This window comes from Desmodus rotundus, chromosome X (assembly GCF_022682495.2).
Source record: "Desmodus rotundus isolate HL8 chromosome X, HLdesRot8A.1, whole genome shotgun sequence".
Lineage (NCBI taxonomy): Eukaryota > Metazoa > Chordata > Mammalia > Chiroptera > Phyllostomidae > Desmodus > Desmodus rotundus.
This window is the reverse complement of record NC_071400.1, coordinates 62686098-62703972: the sequence shown is the minus strand read 5'-3', so window position 1 is coordinate 62703972 and position 17875 is coordinate 62686098.

Genomic DNA, 17875 nt, shown 5'->3' with positions numbered 1-17875 from the left:
TTTGGAGGATCACATTGATATTCAAATATTGAACCAATCATGCATTCCTAGATTAAACTTACTTGATCATCATGTGTGTGTGTGTGTGTGTGTATATATATATATATATATATATATATATATATATATATATATATATATATATATTCAATTCTATTTGCCAATATTCAATATACTTTTAAGGATTTTTGCATTTATATTCCTGAAGAATATTGATTTGTCATATTTATTCTACATGCTTGTATAATTTTGGCATCAAGATAATACTAACTTAATAAAATGAGTTGGAAAGTGTTCCTTCTTTCTTCATTTTTCTGGAAGAAATAATGTACAATTGGTGTAATTCTTCCTTAAATATTTGGTAGAATGGTCAGAAATTCTCTCAACTTGAAAATTAATTTTTATATAATTATAAAATGATAAATTTAATTTTAACAGATATAAGGCTATTCAAATTATGTTTTATATTGGATGAAATGTGGTAGTTCATACTTTTCAAGAAATTGGTCCTTTTCAGTTATCAAATATGTGGGCATAGAATTAGTGTTCTTATCTGCAAGATCTCTAGTGATATTTGTTTTATTCTGATGATAATTTCTGTTTTATTTGTATCTTCTTTCCTTTTTTATTTGTCAGTCTTGTTAGGAGTTTCTCAACTTTATAGATATATTCCAAAAATATGTTTTTAAAAATTTTCTCTTTTTTCTTTGTTTTATATTTTCTTGATTCTTGCTCTTGATTATTTCCATTATTCTGATAATTTGGGTTTATTTTGTTCTCCTTTTACTAGTTTTATCAGACTTTCTCTTACATATTGCTTGTGAGGGAAAATGTAACATGACCTTGTTATTGCCAGATGGGGGTTAAGGTGGAGGTCCAGGTTTCCCACTAGGCCTTTACTGACACCACCAGGTTGGAGGAAGATAAGTGCCTCATTTCTGTTCTCCAGCTGATATCTGATGACAGCACATGAAGAGAGACTTGTTACCACTGGAATGTGGTGACAACCCCAGCTTTTGCAAGTGAAGATAAAGCCTAGGTTTTAGACACCATTCTTTTGGAGGATGAGGGAGGTCTGGGGTGTCTAATTACAGCCTGATGAAGGAAGAAGTCTAGGGTCCCTTCTCCATCTTTGTTAATGGAAGTGGGGATGGTGCCACAAATTTTTCAGTGGTGTTTGGATGAAACAGAGCAAGTGGTCTAAAAGCTTTCTGCCTTGTTAGGCTGCCCCCTTCCTGGTCCTTTGTCAGAGAGAGCAGAGACATATTGAGGCTTTTTTTGTTTGTGCCCATTGGTGTTTCCAGTTTTACAGCTTCTGTAGCATCAAATTGGGAAAATGTGAGACCAGACAGAAACCCAGGAAACTAATTATCATGTCTTTCCTCAGGTCCTGAAGTCCCCAACTGTTCTGCCTCTCTTTCTTTCAACCCTTCAGAGTGTTCTTGTGTTTATTTTACACATCATGTCCAGGTTTTTTAAACCTTTACTTAGTGGGAGAAATAGAGAAAAATACATCTGCTCCATTATACTGGAAATAGAAGTCCTTCTCTACTGTTTTACCTTTTCATATCTGTCTTCTCTTTTAGATTAAATATGTAAGGGAAGGCTAAAACTGAGGCAATAAGGACAGAAGGAGTGGAGGGTCAAGGGTGTAGGGTGTCACTACTAGGACACTCAGAAAATGCTTTAATGAGAAGAGGTATGTCTTGAGGAATCAATTGATAGTGTCATGTTTTATAATCTTCTAATAACTCAGATAACCTGAAGAAAGGGGTCCAAAGGGAGGACTGATAGGCAGAGACAAGATTCTGGAAAGTTTTGAATGCCATATTCACTTGTTTGGAATAAAAAATATTACCACATTGAGCAAATATAGTTCCAATTGGCATTTTTAAATCAAATAGACCACTACTTTACTTCATACACAAAAGTTAACTCAAAATCAATTAAAGACAGGTTCAAGATGGCAGAATAGAAAGATGCTGAGCTCACTTTTTTCCATGGACACAACAAATCTAAAACTACACATGAAATAATTTCCTCTGAAAAAGAACTGAAAACTGGACGAACAAATCCTCTTCAACAAAGGATAAAAGGGTAACATCAAGATGAGTAAAAGAGGCAGAAAAATGGTTTCTCCAAGAAAAAACCCATCCCAAGTGTAGAGATACATGTTCAGAAGCATCATCAAAATATGGGAAATTTCCCTGAAGAGTTAGGAGTTTGTGCTTCACATCAAGCACCCTAACCCTTAGATTCTGCACAGGGGAGACAAATCTCCAAAAAAAAAAGTCTGGTTGTGGAAAACAATGGGGATTACATCAAGGAAAGCCACAGAAGTATGGGGAATGGAGAATTCACTCAAAAGGGCTCACATGCAGATTCACTTTCTCCAGGACTCAGTGCAAAACCACCAGTTTGAAAAGCACCTAGACCACATGTGAAGGAGACTCACTAATCTTAAATTGTCTGTCAGAGAGGCAGGAAACTGCTGGGACTCAATCTGGGGGTGAATACAACAGTGGGTGCAATTTTTGTGATCTCATTCTACCTTGCTAATACAGGCACTCTTTTTCTAATCTTCTAGAGCCACTGGGAGTGCCCAACAGAGAGTCTCACCAACTCCCCATGCCACAGCAGCTGCTTGCCACAGTCAGGCTGGGAAACAACCCTGTCCATCTTCATGCTACAGTACCATTGATCCAAATCACAGAAGGCAGGTTTGTGTGGCCTAGCTTTAGTTGCCAGGAGAGATTGTGCTTCTGGTCTCATGAGGCATCTCCCACATAATGCAACTCCTTCAAGAATGGGAGAGGTAGTAGAATTGTACAATACATAGAAACAAACACAGAGAGTCAGGAAAATGAGAAGATAGAGAAATATGTTCCTAAAAAGTTCAAAGTAATGGTCATAAAGAAACTAAACTTAGGAGTAGAATGGTTGTAAACACTCAGACCTTCAAAATACAGACAGAAGGTATAAGAAAGTTCCAAGCAGAAGATACAGGGCTAAATAATGCAATTACTGAATTGAAAACTACACCAGAAGAATTCAACAGCAGACAGATGAAGCAGGAGAACAGATCAGTTCAGCGAGCTGACAAACAAAGTAATGAAAATTACACAGAGCACCAACAATAAAAAAAGGAATTTTGAAAAGTGAAGACATATCAAATAACTTTTGGGGCAACATCAAGTGTAATAACATTTGAATTATAGGGGTATCAGATAGAGAAGAGAGAGAGAGAAAAAGCCAAAAATACTGTCTGAAGAAATAATTGCTGAAAATGCCTTAATGTATAAGGAAACAAACATCAAGGTCCAAAAAGAGACAGAGAACTCTAAGTAAGATGAACCCAAAGAGATATACAGCAAGACACAATACAATTAAAATGGCAAAAGTTAAAGAGAAAATCTTAAAAATAGTAAAAGTAAAACAACTTTTGATTATGGACAAGGAAAAAAAACCTATAAGGCCATTAGAAGATTTTTTGAGTACAAACTGCTGGCCATAAGAAAATGTCATGACATGTTGAAAGTACTGGAAAGGAAAAACTTAAAACAAAGAAATGTCTGCATTGCAAGGCTGCCACTAAGAATCGAAGGAGAGATAAAGACAAACACCATATGGTCTCACCTATAAGTGGAACCTAATCAACAAAATAAACAAACAAGCCTAATATAACCAAAGACATTGAAATAAAGAACAAACTGACAGTGAGCATAGGGGAGAGGGAGAGAATTATGCGGGGGGTGGAGAAAGATTGTCAGGAACATCTATAAAGGGCACATGGACAAAGTTAATGGAGGTTAGGATCAAGGATGGGAAGTGGGGATGGCTGGGGTGGGGGGCAGTGGTGGGGGGAAAATGGAGACAACTGTACTTGAGCAACAATAAAAAATGTGGAGAGAAAAAAAGAATTTTCCAGATAAGCAAAAGCTAAAGTAGTTCATATCACAATCAAATCAGCTTTACAAGAAATGTAACAATGGTCAGGGGGGGATGGGGAGGGGACAGTGAGGAGAGGGGATTACAGGAACTACTATAAAGGATACATGGACAAAATCAACAGGGAGGGTGGAGGTGGGGGAGGGAGGGGGGTTCAGCTGGGGTGGGGTGGAGGGATGGGGAGAAAAGGCACACAACTGTAATTGAATAACAATGAAAATTAAAATAAAAAAGTACTTCTTTAAGCTGAAAAAATGTGGCACTACTTAATAACAAGAAAGCATACAAAAATAAAAATATCATTGGAAAAGATAAATATAAAGTTAATAGACCAATCACTTATAAAGCAAATATAAAGGTTAGAAACAAAAGTAGTAAAGTTAACTAAATTACAATAATTTGCTAAGGAATGCATACAATAAAATGATGTAAAATGTAACATAAAAAAATATAAAATGCAGGAGGAATAAAAAATGAAATGTTTTGGAATGTGTTCAAATTTAAGTTGCTATAACATCAAAACAGACTGTTATATACATAGGATATTATATAAAAACCTCATAGTAAACATGAAGCAAAAATTTATAGTAAGTACACAAAAGGAAATAAGAAATTTAAGCATAACACTACACAAAGCCACCAAATAAACATTCACATCATAGGGGTAGTAGAAAGAAAAGAGAAAACAAGAGATTGGAAAACAATTTGAAAAAATAATGACTACATAATGACTGCCTAACCTGACAAAAGAAATAGACGTACAAGTCCAGGAAATGTAGAGTCTCACACAAGATGAACCCAAAGAGGTCCATACCAAGACACATGAAAATTGAAATTCAAAATTTTGAGAACAAACAATATTAACAGTAGCAAGAGGAATACAGTTAGTATGTACAAGGTTGCTCCTGTAAGTCTGTAAGCTGATTTCTCAACAGAAGCTGCAGGCCAGAATAGAATGGCACAATATTCAAAGTGGTTAAAGGCAAAGACCTACAAGCAAAATTGTCCTACCTAACAATGCTGTCTTTTAGAATCTAAGGAGAGATAAAGACCTTCATAAATTAAAAAAAAAAAAAAGCTGCAGAATTTCATCATTCCAAACCAGTATTATAAGAAATGTTAAAATGACTTCTTTAAAAAGAAATGAAAAGGTCAAAAGTATAAATAAGAAAATATAAGAAAGAAAAAATTTTCACCGACAGGCCAGCACTTAGTAAAAGCCATGGATCAACAAACCATAAAGCTAGTACAAAGGTTAAAAGACAAAAGTAGTAAGATGATGTGTAATTACAACAATAAACTATGGGATACACACAAACAAGTTAAAATGACAAAAATAAATGTGGAAAGGGGAGTAAAAATTGTGCTGGTTTTAAAATGAGATCAAAATTAAGCAACCATCAACTTAAAATAGACTGCTATACATAGTTTTGTATATAGGAAGCACATGGTGAACCCAAACAAAAATTCTGTAAGATATAAAGACATAGAAATCCAAACATGACACTGTAGTCACCAATAGTTATCAATATAGGAAAAAACAAGAGAAAAAGAAAGGAACAGAGGAGAACTACAAAAGCAATCAGAAAGCAATTAATATCAATATTGATATTTTAATGTTACTAACTATATACCTATCAATAATTACTTTAAATGTAAATAGACTAAATGCTGCAATAAAAACACATAGGTAGCTGAATGGATAACAAAACAAGACCCATACTCATGCTGCCTGCAAGAGACCCTCCTCAGTTTAAAAGACACACATAAACTGAAAGTAAAAGGATGGAAAAATATATTTTATGTAAACAAAAAAGTTGGGGTACTAATACTTATCAGACAGAATAGACTATAAAATAAAAGCTATAACAGGAGACAAAGAAGGACATTTTATAGTGATAATGGGTACAATCCAAAGGAGGATAAAAGCCTTGTAATCCTGTACTCACACAATGTTGGAGCACCTAAATGTATTAATATTGACAAATATAAAGTGAGAGATTGACAGAAGTATAATAGTAGGAGACTTTAACACTCCATAGATATCGGTGGATAAATCATTGAGACAGAAACCCAACAAGGAAAAAGTGGCATTAAATGACACAGATGGAGGGATAAATACGTATTTTTAGGATACTTAGCCCAAAAGCAACAGAATATACTTTCTTTTCAAGGGCACATGGAACATTTTTTAAGGTAGACCACATGTTAGGCCACAAAGCAAGACTAGACCACATGTCAAACCACAAAACAAGTCTTAATAAATGTAAGGAGACTGAAATCATATCAGGCATCTTCTTACATCACAATGGTATAAAACTAGAAATCTATTATAACACAGGTGGCAAACACAAGAACTGTGGGCCAAATCTAGCCCTCCACCTTGTTTTATCCAGCCTGGCACTTTGTTTCTACCCGGTGGCAGTGCCATGCTCCTTGCCCGTAGTTAAGGAGTAGTTACATTTACACAGTCCTGAAATTACATTCAGCCCTTTGAAGGCAACTGTGAGGCTGGCATGGCTCCTGGTGAAAATGAGTTTGACACCCCTGAATTACAAGAAGAAAACACAATAGCACATTTGAGCTAATTAACATGGTATTAAAAAATGAATAGGTTAAAAACGAGATCAAAAAGAAGTCAAAAGATACCTAGAGTCCTGGTCAGTGTGACTCATTTGATTGGCCATTGTCCTGCAAACTGAAAGGTTATGGGTTTGATTCCCAGTCAGGGCACATGCCTTGTCATGGGTTCAGTTCCCAATAAGGGTGCATGCAAGAGGCAACTGATCAGTGTTTCTCTCTCACATTGGTGTTTCTCTCCCTCTCTCTCCCTTCCCCTCTGTCTAGAATCAATAATAAAAAAGAAGAAAAAAAGATGCCTAGAGACAGATGAAAATGAAAGCACAATGACTAAAAAAATATGGGACACAGCCAAAGTTGTACTAAGAAGAAAATTCATAGCAATACAGGCCTGCCTAAATGAGGAAATAAGAAAAAAACCTCAAATTAATCTAATATTACACCTAAAGATACTATAAAAAGAACAAACACCACAGTGAGTAGAAAAAAATAATAGATCACAGGGGAAATAAAAGAGATGCAGCCTGAAAAACAATAGAAAAGATAACTGAAATCAAGAGCTGGTTCTATGAAAAGATAAACAAATTTGATAAACATATAAAGAGATTCATCAAGAAAAAGGAGGACCCATATAAATAAAATAAAAAATGAAAGATGAGAAGTAGCAACTGACATTGTAAAAATACAAATGATTATAAGAAAATTCTACAAACAATTATGTCAACAAATTGGACAACCTGGAAGAAATGGATAAGTAACTAGAAAAATGCTGTCTTGCATTACTGAATCAGGAAGAAATTGAAAATCTAAACGAAGGACAATAACTATAATGAAATTGAATCACTAATCAAAAAACTCCCAACTAACAAAAGGCCTGAACTAGATGTTATTCTATGTATAACTACTAACTTTTCTTATGTAACAATTCTAAAACATGTAAGAAGAGGTAAATCTTCAAAACCCATTTTTTGAGGTTGCCATTACTTTGGTTCCAAAACCAGACAGACATTACAAAAAAAGAAAATCATGGGTCAATACTCCCAATGAACATAGATGCAAAAATTCTAAACAAAATGTTAGTAAACCAAATTCAGCAATACATTAAAAAGATCATACATCGTGATCAACTAGGATTTTTATCCTTAGATACAAGGTTGGTTCACTATCTGTATATCAATTAACATGATACACCACATAAACAACATAAACAATAAAATAATATAGTCATCTCAATAGATGCAGAAAAAGCTTTCAAAAAAACCCAGCATCCATTTATAATGAAAATCCTCAGCAAAGTGGGGATAGAGGAACACTCCTCAAGAAAATGAAGGTCATATATGAGATACCAATAGTTAAGATCATATTAATCAGTGAAAGCTGAAAACTTTTTCTTTAATATCAGGAACAAGACAAGGTTGTCCACTTTCACCACTTTTATTTAGCACATAGCAGTAAGACAAGAAAATGAATTAAATAGCATTCAAATTGAAAAGGAAGAAGGAAAAATGAAACTCAATCACCAACTTACGCCATACACAAAAATAAACTCAAGATGGATAAAAGACTTAAATATAAGTTGTAACACCATAAAAGTCCTCGAGGAAAACATTGGCAGGAAAATCTCAGACATTCCACGCAGCAACATCCTCACAGACACATCCCCTAAAGCAAGGGACATAAAGGAAAGAATAAACAAATGGGACCTCATCAAAATAAAAAGCTTCTGCAAGGCTAAAGAAAACAGCACCAAATTACAAAGAGAACCAACAGTATGGGAAAACATATTTGCCAATGATACCTCAGACAAGGGCCTGATCTCCAAAATATATAAAGAACTCACACGACTCCACTCCAGGAAGACAAACAACCCAGTTAAAAAAATGGGCAAAGGACTTGAACAGACACTTCTCCAAGGAAGACATACAGAGGGCCCAAAGACATATGAAAAGATGCTCAGCATCACTAGCCATCAGGGAGATGCAAATTAAAACCACAATGAGGTACCATCTCACACCAGTCAGAGTGGCCAACATAAACAAATCCACAAACAAATGTTGGCGAGGATGCGGAGAAAAGGGAACCCTAGTGCACTGTTGGTGGGAATGCAGACTGGTGAGGCCACTGTGGAAAACAGTATGGAATTTCCTCAGAAAACCAAAAATGGAACTGCCCTTTGACCTAGCAATTCTGCTGCTGGGATTATACCCTAAGAACCCTGAAACACCAATCCAAAAGAACCTGTGCATCCCAATGTTCATAGCAGCACAATTTACAATAGCCAAGTACTGGAAGCAACCTAAGTGCCCATCAGCAAATGAGTGGATCCAAAAACTATGGAATATTTACACAATGGAATTCTACTCAGCAGAGAGAAAGAAGGAGCTTATACCCTTTTCAACAGCATGGATGGAACTGGAGAGCATTATGCTACGTGAAATAAGCCAGGCGGTGAGGGACAAATACCATATGATCTCACCCTTAACTGGAACATAATCAATAGAAGAAAAAAGCAAACAAAATACAACCAGAGACATTGAGGTTGGGAACAGTCTAGCAGTGGCCAGGGGGGAGTGGGGTGGGGAGAGTGGGAAGAGGGGATTGCAGGAACTATTATAAAGGACACATGGACAAAATCGGGGGGGATGGTGGGGGTGGGGGAGGGAGGTGGGTTCAGCTGGGGTTGGGGGGAGGGAAGGGGAGAAAAGGCATACAACTGTAATTGAATAACAATAAAAATTTAAAAAAAAGAAAAGGAAGAAGGAAAATGGTCATTATTTACAGATGACATACTATATAGAGAATCTAAAGATTATACCCAAAATTTTTTTAAGTAATAAATTAATTCAGTAATGTAGCAAAATACAAAATTAGTATTCAGAAATCAGAAATGCTTCTGAGTATTTATGCAAAGAAACACAAAATAGTAGTTTGAAAAGATATTTGCACACCTATGTTCATTGCAGAACTATTGATGATAGGCAAGATATGGAAGCAATATAGCTATCACTTGATAGACAAATAGATAAAGAATATGTGGTTCGTATATACAATGGAATATTACTTGAATATAAAAAATAAAATATTGTCATTTGCAACAATAAGTATTGACTTAGAGGGTATTATGCTCTGTGAAATAAGTCAGAGAAAGACAGATACCTTATTATTTCACTTATATGTGGACTCTAATAAGCAAAATAAATGAACAGACAAAACAGAAACAAACTCATAGATAGAATACATATTAGTTTTCACCAGATGGTGGGAGATTGGGTGGATGGGCGAAAAAGGTAAAAAAATTAAAAACTACAAATTGCTAGTTATAAAAATAGTCATGTGAATGTAAATTATAGCCTAGGGAATATACTCAATTATATTGTCATAACTTTGTATGTTGTCTGATGGGTAATATCCTTATCAGAGGGATCACTTTGTAAGTGATATAAATGTCTAATCACTATGTCATACACAAGAAACTCATATAATGTATGTCGATTGTAATTGAAACATCAATTTAAAAAAATACATCAAAATATCAGCAATATCATAGCTAAAGAAAAAATTAAAATTAAAATATGCTTACATAAACAGTGAAGTTAGCTGTTATTTTAAAATTCTAAATGAGGCCCTGATTTCTTGTATTATATCTTACTGACATGCCCAACTTTTCATAGCTATTCCTTACTGCTTGAGTTTTGCCTCATTGTATCCCTCCCACATACTTGAAGACTTCTTCCATTTGCTTTAAGCAGCTGTTTAAACATCCTACTGTTATCCATCTTTCACAGATGCTCCACCCCAACATGCCCCCCAAACATGCCTAAAGTACTTCTGTGCTGAGGAACTGACTGCATTCAAAACCCAACAGAAAATGAAAAGGTCATGAGGAAACACTAAACATGTAACTAATTTGAAATATCAGAATAATTGTAAGTGAAAATAATTTAGCAAAAGAAAGACCAGTAAATTGGCAAAATGACTAGTTATCTACATCTAATACACTGATACCCAAAAATGGTTAATGAGTCAGAAGATTTTTGAATGACTGAAGAAAGGGAGATAGGTAAATAAATAAACAAAAACAAATGTTAGGCCACAAACCAAATCTCAATTATTTCAAGAAGATTAAAATTATAACAAGTACATTCCCAAACATAATGGTATACAACTAGAAATTAATTACAAAAAACTAAAAAAACAACCAAGAATGTGGAGATTAAACAACAGACTACTGAACAACCAATGGGTCATCAAAAATTGAATACGAAATAAAAATTACCTAAAGCAAATGAAAACATGCATAAGACACACCAAAATCTACGCAAAACAGAAAAGTAGATCTACAAGGGAAGTTCATAACAATAAAAGCTTATCTAAAGAAATAAGAAAAACCTCAAATAAACAATATAACTTTGCACTTAAAGGAACTAGAAAACAAGAAGAAATGAAATCAGAGACTTCTGGCCAAGATGGAAGTAAGGGAGATACACTTTACCTCTTCACACAATCAAAACAAAGACAACAACAAATTTAAAAACAAAACCAGCCAAACCTGCCAGAAAATCGAACTGTATGGAAGTCCAATAACCAAGGAGTTAAACAAGAAACATTAATCCAGACTGGTAGGAGGGATGCAGATGGGCAGCCAGTGCAGAGAGAATTTGCAACAAGACAGCAGCTGGAGTACTGGGGTGGGCAAGGCATCCGCTGGCAGAGGAGGTGGTCCCCCATTTGCACGTGGATAAGCCGGGAGGAACATCTGGGGAGTGAGACAGACCATGCAACCCAGGGGTCCAGCGTGAGGAAATGAAGCCTCAAAAATGAAAAAACATGTGGGGGTTGAGGCATCAGGAGAAACTGCCACTCTCACAGGGGGGTTCATTGGAGAGACCCACAAGGTCCTAGAACATACACAAAACCACCCACCTGGGAATCAGCAACAGAAGGGCCCAATTTCCTTGTGGGTAGCAGAGGAAGTGACTGAGAGCCCACAGAGAGCCCAGCAAGTGGCATTGTTCCCTCTCAGACGCCTCCCTGACATACAGCACCACATCACAGCAACCTGGGTTGCCCCATACTGGTGAATACCTGAGGCTCCACCCCGTACTACGTAACAGGTGCACTGAGACAAAAAAATATATGGCCCAAATGAAAGAACAGATCAAAGCTCCAGAAAAAGTACAACTAAGCAATGAAGAGATAGCCAACCTATCAGATGCAGACTTCAAAACACTGGTAATCAGGATACTCACAGAAATGGTTGACTATGGTCACAAAATACAGGAAAAAGTGAAGACTATGAAAAGTGAAATAAAGGAAAATATACAGGAGACCAGCAGTGAAGGGAAGAAAACTGGTACTCAAATCAATGGTTTGGAGCAGAAGGAAGAAAGAAACATCCAACCAGAACAGAATGAAGAAACAAGAATTCAAAAAAATGAGGAGGGGCTTAGGAACCTCCAGGACAACTTTAAATGTTCCAACATCTGAATCATAGGGGTGCCAAAGAAGAAGTGGAAGAGTAAGAAATTGAAAACTTATTTGAAAAAATAGTGAAGGAGAACTTCCCTAATTTGGCAAAGGAAAGTAAGTCCAGGAAGCCCAGAGAGTACCAAAAAAGTTGGACCCAAGGAAGCACAAACCAAGGCACATCATAATTATATTACCCAAGATTAAAGATAAGGAGAGAATCTTAAAAGCAGCAAAAGGAAAGGAGAGAGTTACCTGCAAAGGAGTTCCCATAAGCTGATTTCTCAAAGGAAACCTTGCAGGCAGGAAGGGGCTGGAAAGAAGTATTCAAAGTCATGAAAGGCAAGGACCTATACCCAAGATGACTCTATCCAGCAAAGCTATCATACAGAATGGAAGGGCAGATAAAGTGCTTCCCAGATAAGGTCAAGTTAAAGGAGTTCATCATCACTTAGCCCTAATTTATGAAATGTTAAAGGTACTTATCTAAGAAAAAGAAAATAATCAAAAATACAGTGAAATGACTACATACTCACAATTATCAACAACTGAACCTAAAAATAACAATAACAAAACCAAAAATGAACTAAGCAAACAACTAGAACAGGAACAGACCCACAGAAATAGAGATCACATGGAGGGTTATCAGTGGGGAAGGAGGGAGGATAATGGGGTAAAAGGTAGAGGGAATAAGGAGCATAAGTGGTAGGTACAAAATAGACAGAGGGAAGTGAAGAATAGTATGGAAAATGGAGAAGCCAAAGAACTTATATGTACGACCCATGTACATGAACTAAGGTGGGGGAATGCTGGTGGGAGGGGGGTGCAGGGTGGAGGGAATAAAGAGGAGAAAATAATGGGAAAACTGTAATAGCATAATCAATAAAATATTTTTTTAAAAAAGAAGAAATGAAGCCAAATTAGTAGAATAAATAATTATAATCACAGCAGAAGTAAGTGAAATAGAGACTGAAAACAGTATAAGTAGACCAATAAAATTAAAGCTATTTTTTGAAAATATAAATAAAATTTACAAGCCTTTAGATAGAATAACAAGAAATAAGAGAGCTCAAATAAACAAAATCATAAATGAAAGAGAGATGGACAGCACAACTGATCATTAAAGATTACTATGAACAATTATACACCAACAAATTGGACAACCTAGAAGAAGTAGATAAAGTCTTAGAAATATACAATCTTTCAAGGCAGAACCATGAAGAAATAGAAAATCTGAATTAGGTGATTGTTAGATTGAATCAGTAATCAAACCCTCCCAACAAACAAAAGGGCAGGACCAGAAAGCTTCACTGGTGAATTATACCGAACATTTGAAAAATATTTAATACTTATTTTTCTAAAACTCTTCCAAAACTTTGAAAAGGGGGAAATGCTTCCAAACTCATCTTATGAAGCTAGCATTACCCTGATAATAAACCCAGATGAGGATACCACAAGAAAAAAATTACAGTCCATATTTTTAATGAAGATACATGCAAATATCCTCAACAAAATATTAGCAAACTGAATTCAACAATACATTAAAAGGATTACGCATTATGATCAAGTGGGATTTATTCCAGGCATGCAAGGATGGGTCAACATTTACAAATTAATCAATGTAAATCAATGTAATACACCATATTAACAACATTAAAAATAAGAATCATGTGATCATTTAAATAGATGCAGAAAAAATACAAAAATCAACTCTACTTAGGATAAAAGCTCTCAATAAAGTAGGCACAGAGGGAATGTATCTCACCATAAAAATGCCCATACATGACAATTCCATTGCTAATATTACACTCAATGGTGAAAAGATCAGAACAAGACATAATGCCCACTCTTATCACTTGTATTCAACAAAATAATGGAAATTCTACCCACAGCAATTAGGCATGGAAAAGGAATAAACAAACATCCAAGTTGGAAAATAAAAAGTAAAATGCTAATTATATACACATGTCATGCATGACACTATATGGAAAATCCAAGACTCCATAAAAAAACTGTAGAACAAATAATGAATTCAGTAAAGCTTTGGGACACAAAATCAATATACTTAGAGAAATATAATCAATAATCAATAATTAGAGAAATATATGGCATTTTTATTTTTTAAAAAGATTTTTTTGGGACCACTGATTCTTTCTTTTTATTGTTGTTCAAGTACAGTTGTCTCCATTTCTACACCACCTCAGCCCCCACACCCAACCCATCCCCACCTTCCACCCTCACACCTACCCCCTTTGGCTTTGTCCATGTGTCCTTTATACATGTTACTTGATGGACCTTGCCCTATTTTCCTCCCATTATCCCTCTCCCCTCTGCCCTCTGGTTGCTGTCAGTTTGTTCTTTATTTCAATGTCTCTGGTTGTATTTTGCTTGCTTGTTTGTTTTGTTAATTAGGTTCCATTTATAGGTGAGATCATATGGTATTTGTCTTTCACTGCCTGGCTTATTTCACTTAGCATAATGCTCTCCAATTCCATCCATGCTGTCAAGAATGGTAGGAGCTCCTTCTTTCTTTCTGCTGCATAGTATTCCATTGTGTAAATGTACCATAGATTTTTTTATCCACCTATTTACTGATGGGTATTGGGTTGCTTCCAGCACTTGGCTATTGTATAAGTAACACCGCTATAAACATTGGGGTCCATAGGTTCTTTTGAATTGGCGTTTCAGGATTCTTAGGGTATAATCCCAGCAGTGGGATCCCTGGGTCAAAAGGCAGTTCCAGTTTTAGTTTTCTGAGGAAATTCCATGCTGTTTTCCACAGTGGCTAAACCAGTCTACATTCCCACCAACAGTGCACTAGGGTTCCCTTTTCTCCACAACCTCACCAGCACTTGTTGTTTGTCTATTTGTTTATGATGGCCATTCTGACCAGTATGAAGTGGTACCTCATTGGGCTTTTAATTTGCATCTCTCTGATCGCTAGTGATGCTGAGAATCCTTTCATATGTCTCTGGGCCCCCTATTTGTTCTCCTTGGAGAAGTGTCTTTTCAGGTCCTTTGCCCATTTTTTAATTGGGTTGTTTGTCTTCCTAGAGTGGGAGTCATGTGAGTTCTTTATATATTTTGGAGATCAAACCCTTGTGCAAGGTATCATTAGCAAATGTATTTTCCCATACAGTTGGTTCCCTTTTTATTTTACTGTTGTTTTCTTTAGCTGTGCAGAAGTGGAATATGTGGCATTTATGTACAGTAATAAACTATCAGAAACAGAAATTAAGAAAATAATCCCGAGAGAACCAGATGGCGACGTAGGTAGACACACTGCGCCTCCTCACAAAACTAGAACTGACAGAGAATGGAACGGCAAGGGGGTCCGACACCAAGGAAATAAAAAATAAACATTCATCTAGACCAGTAGGAGGGGCGGAGATGGGCACCGGGGTGGAGAGGACTCGCGTGGCTGTGGTGGGACCGAGACTGGCGGAGTGTGGGACACACGGCGCAGGCAGTCCGAGCACTAGCAGACCCTGCGGCCCCACATTCGCGCACAGATAAACCGAGAGGGCCGGACTCAGAGTGGCAGAGAGCGGGGCAGGCAGAGCAGTGGGTAGCACCCCGCGGCCCCACATTCGCGCATAGATAAACCAGGAAGATTGGCAGGGAGCGAAGCAGACCGTGCAACCCAGGACTCCAGCTCGGGGAAATAAAGTCTCAAACCTCTGATTGAAAACACCCGTGGGGGTTGGGGCAGCAGCAGGAGAGACTCAAAGCCTCACAGGAGAGGTTGTTGGAGAGACCCACAGCGGCCTGGGGCGTGCACAGGCCCACCCACTCGGGAACCAGCACCAGAGGGGCCCAGTTTGATTATGGGTATTGGAGTGAAAGATTGAAATCCGAAGGAGAGTGAAGCGGGCACCATTGCTCCCTCTCGGGCCCTCCCCCACACACAGCGTCACAGAGCAGCGACCAGCGTTACCCCGCCCTGGGGAACACCTAAGGCTCTGCCCCTTTAAGTAACAGACAAGCCAAGACAAAAAAAAAAAAGGCCCAAATGACAGAACACTTCAAAGCTCCAGAAAAAATACAACTAAGCGAGGAAGAGATAGCCAACCTATCGGATGCACAGTTCAAAACACTGGTTATCAAGATGCTCACAGAATTGGTTGAATCTGTTCGAAAACCAGATGAAAAAATGAAGCCTATGCTAAGAGAAACAAAGGAAAATGTACAGGGAACCAATAATGATGCGAAGGAAACTGGGACTCAAATCAATGGTGTGGACCAGAAGGAAGAAAGAAACATCCAACCAGAAAAGAATGAAGAAACAAGAACTCGGAAAAATGAGGAGAGGCTTAGGAACCTCCAGGACATCTTGAAACATTCCAACATCCGAATTATAGGGGTGCCAGAAGGAGAAGAGGAAGAACAAAACATTGAAAACTTATTTGAACAAATAATGAAGGAGAACTTCCCCAGTCTGGCAAAGGAAATAGACTTCCAGGAAGTCCAGGAAGCTCAGAGAGTCCCAAAGAAGCTGGACCCAAGGAGGAACACACCAAGGCACATCATAATTACATTACCCAAGATTAAACGCAAGGACCTACATCCAAGATTACTGTATCCAGCAAAGGTATCATTTAGAATGGAAGGGAAGATAAAGTGCTTCTCAGATAAGGTCAAGTTAAAGAAGTTCATCATCACCAAGCCCTTATATGAAATGTTAAAGGGAGTTACCTAAGAAAAAGAAGATCAAAAATAGGAACAGTAAAAATGACAGCAAACTCACAGTTATTAACGACCACACCTAAAACAAAAACAAGAGCAAACTAGGCAAACAACTAGAACAGGAACAGAACCATAGAGATGGAGATCGCATGGAGGTTTGTCCATAGGGGAGTGGGAGGGGGAGGGGAGGAAAGGTACAGAGAATAAGTAGCATAGATGATAGGTGGAAAATAGACAGGGGGAGGGTAAGAATAGTGTAGGAAATGTAGAAGCCAAAGAACTTATATGTATGACCCATGGACATGAACTATAGGGGGGGAATGTGGGAGGGAGGGGGTGGGCAGGAGGGAGTAGAGTGAGGGGGGGGATGGGACAACTGTAATAGCATAATCAATAAATATATTTTTTTAAAAAAGAAAATAATCCCATTTACAGTTGCATCAAATAGAATAAAATACCTAAGACTAAATATTGCCACCCAAAACTAGAAGACACTAATTAAAGAAATTAGAAGAAGAAAAAAAATGGTAATCTGTGCTCATAGATTGGAGGAATTAATATTGTTAAAATGTCCATCCTACTTAAAGCAATATCTATCAAAATTCCAATGGCATTTTTCAAAGAACTGGAATAATAATTCTAAAATATGTATGGCATCACAAAATATTCTGAATAGTCAAAGCAATTTTGAGAATGAACAAAGTTGGTAATATCACACTCCCAGACTTCAACCTATATTACACCGAAATAATAATCAATGTAGTATGATATTGGCATAAAAACATACACAGAGATCAATAGAACATAATTAAGAATGCAAAATATAAACCAACACATATGTGGACAATTAATGTTCAACGAAGACACCAAAAACATACAACACAAAAAGAGGAGTTTCTTCAATAATTAATGTGAGTAAAACTGGACGGCCACATCCAAAAGAATAAAACTATACCAGTATTTTACACCATAAGCACAAATTAACTCTAAATGGATGAAAGACTTGAATGTACGAACTAAAATCATAAATTTTGTAGAAGAAAATAGGGGCAGTAACCTCTTTGACATCAACTGGTCCTAGAGTGATTTTTTTGTGGATTTGACTCTAAAGGTAAGCAAAACAAAACAAAAAGTAAACAAATGGAACTACATTAAGCTAAACAACTTCTACACAGTGAAGGAAACCATTATTAAA